Source organism: Sminthopsis crassicaudata, chromosome 1 (assembly GCF_048593235.1).
Source record: "Sminthopsis crassicaudata isolate SCR6 chromosome 1, ASM4859323v1, whole genome shotgun sequence".
Lineage (NCBI taxonomy): Eukaryota > Metazoa > Chordata > Mammalia > Dasyuromorphia > Dasyuridae > Sminthopsis > Sminthopsis crassicaudata.
In genome coordinates, this window is record NC_133617.1 from 178,954,039 (window position 1) to 178,963,112 (window position 9,074).

Below are 9,074 nucleotides of genomic sequence, written 5' to 3' on the forward strand. Positions count from 1 at the left end.
ATGGAACACTTTGAATAATACTCTAAATGAAGAAATGTACCCTAGACCTTTGGTCATGGGTCAAGGGCACATAGAGTTCTTTTCTACTCTGTAGGCTGGTAGAAGGTGACTCCAATTATTATTTCCTCCTTTCCTCGTTTCTTACTGACATCTGTTCATCCTGTTAAAGGATATTAATGTTAATGAATGTTTTTGCTTCATTCCTGTGTTCAAAACCTTTTTGAACACCCTGCTCATAGAAGAAAGGACAATGCTCAGCTCTTTCCCATCTCAGACCTCAAAAGACATGTTAAACCAACCCTTCCCTTCAGGACACTAGAATGGGTCTGTGGGAGAAATTGCAGGAATGGTCTGGGATTCAAATGTCTAAACCAGATCCAAGGGAACTGTATTCCCCAGATATATCAAGGAGGAGTTTTGGTGTTTCTATCATTAGTCAGATCTTCAGGGACCCCCAAGCAAAATCGAGAGGATAGGGAAATAAGATCTTTAACTGATTTTTGCAAGATTCCCAAAGGATTTTCTTTTCTTTCTTTTTCTTCATAATGTGATTAGTCAGATGACCAGGGACTCTACAGCTAAAGCACATGGCTAAATAGGCATGTTATTGTGGATTCTTTTCCATTGAAATAGACTCAAGGCTTAGCTGCCTACCCATTCATACCATTCAATCCTCTGTATTTTGGCATTTGATTTTCATATTTCACCAATTCTGCTAGCCTATAAAAAGTCAAATGGTCTTGAAGCTTGAAGTTCAGGCCCATCCTAAATATATCCATCAATACAGTCTCTTTCCAGCCCTAGATAGCTCTCAATTGGTAAAAATTTACCTCATTTGCTGAAATTTGGATTTTATACCTTGCCCATTCTTTAAGTTGGAAATTAGAGGATCTTGAATCCTTTGTAAGTCCCTAAATATTGAATGAAACTCCACCTAAAAATGTACATTACTTTTAGCCCTAGCCAAATTATAGTAGCAAGATATAGTCGTACTTGAAGAAGGAGTGAATTCAAATCTCAATGTTGCTTCTTGTTACCTGAGGATTCTATCTTAATATTAGAACAGCTTCTTTTGCTGAGTGGTACAACATATGAGTGACTACTTCAAAAACAGGGGTTCTTAATTGTTCATATATATCATAGATTATTTGGCAGTCTGATGAAATCTGTATACCCTTTCTCAGAATAATATTTTTAAATGAACAAAATAAAATTATGAAAGAAATCAATTATATTGAAATGCCATTATCAATTGTGGAAATATGTATAGAAGAATTTGTACATGTTTAACATATATTAAATTACTTGCTGTCTAGGGGAGGGAGTGGAGGGAAAGGAGGGAGAAAAAAAATTGGAACACAAGGTTTTGCAAAGGTGAATGTTAAAAACTATACATATGTTTTGAAAATAAAAAAGCTTTATAAAAAAAGAAATATAATTATCAAAGTATTTTTATTAATGTACTAGGCTAAGGACTCTCTTTCTTAAAAGGTGAACTACCTCTAACTCAGGGCCTTTCCTGGAAAAAAAAGAAGGAGTAGAATTATTGGCTCCTATTGCATAGCCAGCATGAAAAAAAAGGATCAAGAGTATCACTTGCCTGGCATACAGATTGCCATGATCATAAGTTAGCCTTTATATAACACCTTTGCAAAGTACTTTACTTATATTGATTTATCCAATCCTCTTTCAAAAACTTATTATTTATTATTATTATAATTACATAGATTATGATAATTATGATCTATTATCACAAAAGTATAAATTTATACTGTTTTCTTTATATTTACAGATGAGGAAATTGAGGCCCAGTACAGTTAAATGACTTACTTGTCTAGGGTCATATAACTAATAAATTCTTTAGGCAACATTTGAACTCTGGTCTTCCTAACTACAAATTCTGTGTTATATTCACTTTACCATCTACCTAGTACAACTACCTGATTCCTAGAAAGCCATCCAGTATATTAGGAGAAGGAATATCTATTTCTTTGGTTGCAACATTACAAATATTAGGTTGCTTTATACTCCTCCAATCAGGCTTTTTCAACAAGTTCAACTGATTCTGCTAATTTGATGTTTATGACTGATTATACTATCATAAAGCAATCCACTTCCCTATAATAACAGCTGCCATATGAATAGTCCTCAGTCTTTGAATAATTGTTATCATCCTCATTTTACAGATGATTAAATTGAAGGTCATGGATGTTTTCCCATGGTCACAGGGCTAGGAACAGTTGGAGGTAGAAATCCAAGTGTCTTAAATGTATCTCCACTTTCCTTCATCTTTTCCTTCAGGAGTCCTGGGGCCCTGGGGTTTTGGTCTGTGAAAATGTGCTGTCATCTGTCCATTTTCATTCCATTACATCACACATTTTCTGCCCCCTTCACTCCTTGACACCTCTAGCTTTAGAAACAATAATGAAATGAATTCCAAATTAATCCCCATCATGACTACCAATTATTACCCACTTTGTTTCTACTACAAAATGTCCAGTCCATACCTCAGCAGCCTTCCAACTTCCTAACCCATCTAAGTACCTCTCTGGAGTGCTGATGCAGTTAGCCCTCTTCTCCTTAACTGTTCTGATTGAGGTGGGGAAGGGTTTGAAGGAAGCCATCTTTGATGGAGTAAGAGCAGCAATTATAGACTCCTCTATGTGGAAGCCTTGAAGCTGCCACTTCACAGCTATAATCTCCACTAATTTCAAAGAATATTCACAGTGACCATGGATTCTTCAGAAGTAGGTCCCTGGATAGATTTCAGGTGGTTTGTGTCTTTGGCTGAAGAAACAAATATGCATATATATTTTTATTAATTTTTTTGCATTGTATTTTGTATCTTGTTTTATGCTTTTGTATTTTTTTATGATTTTAAAAACATTATTCTCTATTCTGAGAGACTCATTTTTTCATCAGAAATTAATGAGGTTCCCACATCCCCTCAAGCCCCACCAACAAGTCATAAGATAGTGGGGGCAGCTAAATGGTACAGTGGATAGTGCACTGGACCTGGAGTCAGGAGGACCTGAATTCAAATCTACTCTCAGTGACCTTAAGCAAGTCACTAAACCTTCTTTACCTCAGTTTCCTCATTTGTCAAATGAGCTGGAGAAGGAAATGGCAAACCACTCATCTTTTCTTTCTTTCCTTTTTCAAAGAAACCTATTTGCCTAAGCAATAGCAAAACAGAAACCTGAGAAAGTATACATAGGAGAATATATACCAGACAATATAAAGTAAACAAGCTTTCCCACTAGGGGTAACAGCATCCTTTCTAGCTCTAAAGCAACTTGCCATGGACCCTTTCTCAGAATAATGTTTTTAAGTGCATAAAGAAAAATGCATAGAATTACAAAAGAAACTAAAGATTAGTGAGAACAGAAATAATTTTTTTTCCCAGCCAAGTTCATAAGTCTTTTGAAATCTATCCACAGAACCCTATCTGTGGATCTCAGGTTAAGAATTCCTGTATTGAGAGGTTTGGAGAGACTTATATGAACTGATGCTGAGTGAAAGGAATAGAACCAGAAGATCGCTGTACACTTCAATGCTGTATGAAGATGTATTCTGATGGAAGTGGAAATCTTCAACATAAAGAAGATCCAACTCACTTCCAGCTGATCAATGATGGACAGAAACAACTACACCCAGAGAAGGAACACTGGGAAGTGAATGTAAAATATTAGCACTACTGTCTATCTACCCAGGTTACTTACACCTTCAGAATCTAATACTTAATGTGCAACAAGAAAATTGGATTTACACACATATATTGTATCTAGGTTATACTGTAACACATGTAAAATGTATGGGATTGCATGTCATCTAGGGAAGGGAGTAGAGGGAGGGAGGGAGGGGAAAATTTGGTAAAATGAATACAAGGGATAATGTTATTTAAAAAATACTCATGCATATATACTGTCAAAAAAATTTTTATAATTATAAAATTAAAAAAATAATAAAAATAAAAAAATAATTCCTGTATTAAATTCTATGATTTTATGAAACAGGCACTATAGTGGCACCCAACTAAAACCTTGAAATTCTTTCCTATCTTTCTGCTCCCATTCTCCCCCTTGTGGTTCGTTCTTCAGAAAGTTCAGTGCAGTGCTTTTTTTTATCTCTGCTCCTAGAAAAAACTATTTTCAGGAAAGGATTTTACATCAGGTATTTACAAATTAGTGTGAATTTGAGTTGACTGCTATCCCTCTGTGTTTATCTATATTTTAAGTTTTATTTTTAAGGGATTTCAAAGAGTGTTCAGAAAACAGAAGGCTCATAGATCTATCTGAAATCACAATTTGTAGGTTGTCAGCTATGTAACAGGGCTAGGAACAGAACATGTGAGGAGGAAAAAAAAAAAACTTGTGGGTATCCTATAAGTCCATCTATGCTAGTGACTATTGTCCAGAGCCTCATCTCAGATTTACTTGAGGGTTCCTTGGACTAATTCCCCAATCCAGTGAGGATGAGCTATTCAAATTATGTCATGGTAAGATATCAGAAACCTGAGCTTGCTGTAGTAGCAGCCTTGCAAGAAAACTTAAAAAAAATACATACGTGGCAGGGGGCAACAAATAAACACGTGTCTCACTTGAAACTGACAGCCAGATAACACAATAAGACACAAAAGAAAGATTCTACATTGATAGGCCCTTTTTTTGCACAGATGAGCTTAAATCAACTCCATTAGCCATCTAGGAGCCAGGAACACACATGGATATTTTCAGTTACAAAGGGAAAGCTTTCTCTCAGGCATACATCCAATTCCCCTGAATCATCTTTAATAGGTGGGTTTTTTTTTTTTATTTTAAATCAGAGCAATAGTCATTACACAAGGGACAGATAATTTGGGAAGGAGAACAAATGAAAATAAAGATGCCAAATGAAAAGATTGGGTCAGAAGTGAGTCAAATGGGAAAAAAACAAAAAAAACAAAACAAAACATGTGGGCAGGTGCTTTTATTATTTTTATCCTATTTGAATCCTCTGATTAAGTTTAGCTGGGTAGCCTTGTTTCAAGGTAGGAATGTGTAAGTACCACAATGGATATAGACAGCTTGCCCAGGCCCAAGGTATTGTTCAGCTAAGATACTTTTTGGTTTTGATAAGTACTCTTCCCTCTCCCCACCCCCTGCCCATTTCCATTATGTTTACAGTGAGTCAGGGTCAAGGGAAGAATGGAAGGAAGAAAAAGAAAGGCTGGTTTGGGATGCTTAATGAAGCTAATTATCCAGGTTCCCACAGGCAAGAGCAAAAGGGCCAGGAGACCAGAGTGTACCAGAAGAGAAAGAACTTCTACATAGGGAGCCTGGGGATGGAGATTGTTTGGTTTCCCACAGTTTTCTGCTTTCAGAGAAAGTGCCACTCTTATTCCGAAGCAGGATGGGAAGCAACAATGGGATTTAGAACATTCTCTCTCCTCATTTCTTTTCCCGCCCCCCACTTTTTTGTACTTGCCTCATCCCAGAGGGTGGAAAAAGTAAATTGGTTCTGAACTTTACAATGGCATAAGAAAGGGATAAAGTCACACAAATGGAAGAAAATGGGGCAAAAGAAAGAAATTTGAAACCATACTTGATTTTAGTTGCCAGATATTTGAGTGTTTGTTATAATAAAGATGTACAAATGTACAAGGAATAATGGAAAGTAGAGGTAAAAGCTAATTGATGATGATGATAGATGATGATGGTGATGATGATGATATTTTACAAAGAGGTGTAGTGGATATAAATTCAAAGACTGGAATAATCAGACTGACTTTTAGGCCTTGCTTTATTTTATTTTACTTTTTCTAGTGGCTGAGCTAATGGAGCAGAGACATTTCTTGAAACTCCAATTATCCTGACTATCATGGGGCTTAAGATTTGGCAACTTTCATCTCATGGGAAAGGATTACAGGTGTCACAAAAGGTCGTTTTTCTTGTTATCTAGAGCTTTGATTTCATGAGATTTCATGAGCTCTCTATTTTTGAAACCCCCTCTAAAGGTGCAGATGAGTAGCTCTCTGACAATTGTAGTATTATTAAATTGTCTAGCATCACTTAGAGGTTGTCTCTTACCAATAGGAACCCCAGAATGTAGGGCATAAACTCAGGGCTCCCTACATGAAAAATTGAATTTATATCCACTACAACTCTTTGTAAAATATCATCATCATCATCATCATCAGTTAATCAACACAAAGTTGGGAACACAAAGCAAAGAATAAAACAATCTTGGGGCAGCTAGGTGGCGCAATGGATAGAGCACCAGCCTTGAACTCAGGAGGACCGGAGTTCAAATCTGGTCTCAGACACTTAACACTTCCTAGCTGTGTGACCCTGGGCAAGTCACTTAACCCCAGCCTCAAAAAAAAAAAAAAAAAAAAAAAAAAAAAAAAGAATAAAACAATCTCTACTCTCAGTTTTGATGGGGACAAAAGAAGGGGAAAATAGGAAGTAAGTATTTGTATGATGCTTACTATGTGCCAGGCTTTGTGCTAAGTGCTTCACAAATAAGATCTCATTATATATTCTTAAAGCAACCCTAGGAGGTATCATGATTACCTCTTTTTTATATTCCTATTATTTATCTCTCCATGTGACAAAATTGAGGTAGACAGGTTAAGTGAGTAGCACAGGTTCACACAGCTATTATGTTATCTATGATTAGATTTTTAACTCAGGTCTTCCTTAATACTCTATTTACTGAACTGCCCAGTTGCTAATTCTCCCAGTTGACATACAAAATGAATAAATATAAATATATAAAATATTTAAATACAAGGTAATTTATAAGGGATGGTGGTCCAGACCTGCTCACTAGAGGATTTTTGATACCACCCCAAACCCTGATCATGGGTAAGGAATGAAAGGGCAGAAGTCATGAAGATGGTTAAATGGGAGTCTGTTTATTCAAAATTAAACTTACATAACTGTAACAAGATGCAATGTGCTAAGTATAGGATACTGCACATTCACAAATGACTTGCTATTGTGTGCAGATGTTTCCTTGCCACTTTAGTATAACTCTGCTTTAATTACAACACATTGTCAAGCCCCCAACTTCTCAGAAAGACCACAGAGAGCCAAACCAGACATGTCAGCAGAGCTCCACTGGACTAAAGTCTTATACCTTGCCCAGGGTTCCCTATTATCTGTGACTCTACAGATGGCAACAGCAAGTAGATCGAGAAAGGCTCCATGCAGAAGTTGTACTGGAACTATAACACTGTACACTTACCAAAAGGATCCTAAAATACATATATAGGTTTAACTCAAGTTGCACAAAGTGTTGCCCACACATTGCCCTCCTCACTAAGGAAATATTTGCTTCTTTTTCCATGTCACATTTCTGTCTTAAATTGCTCTGCCGTCCTCCTGGGCCCTGTTAAAGATTTCAAAGACTTATCCTAGAAGTGACTATCAAATTAATTCTTCATGTTTAAAATTTGTTTGAGCTCTTTGGAGAAAGGTGCCCTATGAATCAATAAATATGGAATGAGATTGTCATCATCATAAATGAATCTTGAATAGGAGGAGGAAGCTATAAGGAAAAAGGGAATGGGAAACATTGAGTTGTGTCCTTACTCTGTTGCTAGGATTGATCAGGCCTGGAGAAAATAAAAATATTTCTCATGTAAAGAGGGATCCCAGAGACTTTAAAGGGGACACAGTTTACATCAGGGCCCCCCAAAAGATTAAAGGGGACACAGTTTACATCAGGGGCCCCCCAAAGATTAAAGGGGACCTAGTTTACATCAGGGGCCCCCCAAAGATTAAAGGGGACCTAGTTTACATCAGAGGCCCCCCAAAGATTAAAGGGGACACAGTTTACATCAGGGGACCCCCAAAGTTTAAAGGGGACACCGTTTACATCAGGGCCCCCCAAAAGATTAAAGGGGACACAGTTTACATCAGGACCCCCCAAAGATTAAAGGGGACACAGTTTACATCAGGGCCCCCCAAAATTAAAGGGGACACAGTTTACATCAGGACCCCCCAAAAGAGTAAAGGGGGCCAGATTCCATCAGGGCCCCCAAATATTAAAGGGGACCCAGTTTACATCAGCTACACTGGGATGTATGTGCAATATGACAACTCTTTCCTCATCACTAGAGATCTCTATGAATTTCCTATCATGAAGTTGGCCCTTTTGAACAGCAATTCAATTTTTTGCTATTTATCAGTAAGTTTTGATTCTTCATCATTTGGGAAATTCATTTTTAAAATTGACTCAATTTCATTTATCCTTTGATTAAAAAAAAGAAAATAGACTTAAATCAGTAACCAAGAACAGAGGATTCAGAGCTTCGATCCTCTCATGTTTATGGACACGGGGAAGTTAACTACCCTGCTCAAGGTCACAGGGATGACAGTAGAGTGAGCACTCACACCCAGGCTCCCTGACCTCAGGCCTGCAGGGCTCTGCCCACAATCCATGATGTTGTCACTCCTTTCAGATCCCCTCTGATTAATCACCCTCCTGTGCATCCCGGCAGTCACTGGCGGTTCTTCCTGTGTCCAAACTGAATGATTCAGGAGAAGTTTTCTCAAAAAGTCTATGCCATGAAGTAGGTCAGACCCTAGGCCTAAGTCACATGATCCCTGCTCCCAGAGGTCTGTGGGGCTGGAGGGCTGAGCAGTAGGCCCAGGTTATAGGAAGTCACATGATCTCAAGGCCTAGAGCAAGAAAGGTCAGACCCTAGGTCAGCTCCAGGACGTGACAGGAAGCAGACAGCCTTGGTGACATTGGTCAGTAACGATTACTTCCTTTTTAGTTCATCCAATGAAAAGACTTGGGTCTTTAACCTGCTTTACTAGTTCTGGCTTTGCAGCTCAAGCAGATGTCAGGAGCTGAGATTCTCCCAGGTGTGCTGGGCCTGTCCCTGCAGAGACCAAATAGATGCTTTCTCTTTGTACCTGAAGATGTCTCTGATTAGCTAATTTGGGGAAGGGGCCTAGCGCCCCTCCCCCACAAAACCTGCCTCCATTGTCTGTGGCTTCTGTCTGGTGGAGAATTCGATTCCAGAATCCCTTGAAATCCGTGTCCCAGCTCTTTGTGACCCTGTTTGCCTTAAACAACTG

At 38.1% G+C, this 9,074-nt stretch overlaps 1 long non-coding RNA gene across 1 annotated transcript in view; it reads right to left on the reverse strand.

The window, feature by feature from the left end:
* LOC141553389 (uncharacterized) overlaps positions 1-8,587 on the reverse strand; it is a 28,845-nt gene extending 20,258 nt beyond the window's left edge. Inside the window, exons 1-2 of the long non-coding RNA XR_012485446.1 lie at positions 8,398-8,587; positions 2,545-2,787 (exon numbers count right to left, since the gene is read on the reverse strand). This is a non-coding gene — a long non-coding RNA (uncharacterized LOC141553389). The remainder of the gene's footprint in view (positions 1-2,544; positions 2,788-8,397) is intronic.
* Between the last annotated feature and the right edge of the window lie 487 nt (positions 8,588-9,074).